A 1,517-nucleotide genomic window follows, 5' to 3' on the forward strand; every position below is an offset into this window, starting at 1 on the left:
ACTTTCCTTATTTAGCTTCACTTGATTCCAACTTGGCAGGCTTGCTCTCTTTTGCTCCATTTAAGGCAGTTTTAAGGGTATTTTCTCCAAAATGTCCTTTTTCACCATTTTCTACAAAATAATGTCAAGGGCACTAAATTAAGCAGAAATCATGTAAATAATCATCAATAATATCAAGATAAAATGGACTAAAATATGTTCTATCAGGCGGCCAAACCACCTCTACTGGTAGGTTCGGCGGCCGAACATAGTTTCGGCAGCCGAACCTGAGTTCTTCCAGAAGGCAGAACCCAAGCCTCAACATGCATCCAACCACCCCAATCCTCACAACTCAAACCAACTCATGCAAAAACATGCATAGATACATTCTTAAGCATTTAGGGGCTCAAAACTAGCCTATACCCTAACAACATCAACATTTAACATACAATAACATGCATTTCATCATTTAACTCACATAAACCCTAACATTATCTATCTACTCTAAACATGCATTAAAGCTCTCTAAAACCCCTCAAAACTTTCATAAAACCTAAAAGAAAGGTAGAATCTCCACTTACCTCTTGAAAATCGAGAGGGGAGGTGATCCAAACTCAGAGATGGGAGAAATCGAGCTCCGAGGTCTCCAACCTTCAAAACTTCATTTTTTGCTCAAAATCTTCAAAACTGAGTTAAGACTTGTTAAAAACTTGAAGGATTTGAGGGAAAACATCAAAACTAACCATGGAAGGGTATGGACTCACCTTTGCCCGAAAATGGGGAAGAAAACTCACCCATTTTCGGACATGGGGCCAATTATAGGTGGCTGGCCACACCACCTTCGGGGGCCAAAGGTGCTCCCTAAACTGCACCATGTTCGGCGGCCGAACATGAGGTTCGACAGCCGAACCTGGATTTCCTTCCTTGGTGCTTTTCTTTCAAAAACTCAATTTCTTTCTTACTTAAAACCTTAAAACACATGAAAACATTTTAGAAAAAACATATTTTACCCCTCTAGAGGTTTCCAACATCCGAGATTCCACCGGAAAATAGGAATTCTGATGCCGGGGTCAGCTGGGTATTACATATTGAAAGTTGAAAAACTAAATGGAAACATGGTAAAGAGTTTAGTAGGTTAAAATGTGAATATGGAAAGTTAAAAGACAAAATTCAGTTTACCCTCCATGTGTCACCTAACTATGCATGAATAAAATGATAAAGCAAAGTGTAAAGGGGTTGTCTTCTTCTTTCCTTCATGTTGCCGTAGGTCATTCCATTTTCAAGGAAAAAGAATTGCTTTTCTTTCTCCCACCAAATCAACTTCTTTCTTTAACTAAAATTCACCCTAAGATTAAGAGATAAAGGAAGAGCCATATATTGAAAGAATTGAAAAAAAAAAAGTTTAGGGTTCCATATACATCAAGCTTGAAAATCAAAGGTAAGCTTAGAAATGTGTAGAAAATAGTATCTTCTCATTTTTTCATACTTGAATTTGAATTATAAAGCTTTAATTTATAATTTATTCAACCCTTCCCTAA

The sequence above is a fragment of the Manihot esculenta genome, chromosome 8 (assembly GCF_001659605.2).
Source record: "Manihot esculenta cultivar AM560-2 chromosome 8, M.esculenta_v8, whole genome shotgun sequence".
Taxonomy (NCBI): Eukaryota; Viridiplantae; Streptophyta; class Magnoliopsida; order Malpighiales; family Euphorbiaceae; genus Manihot; species Manihot esculenta.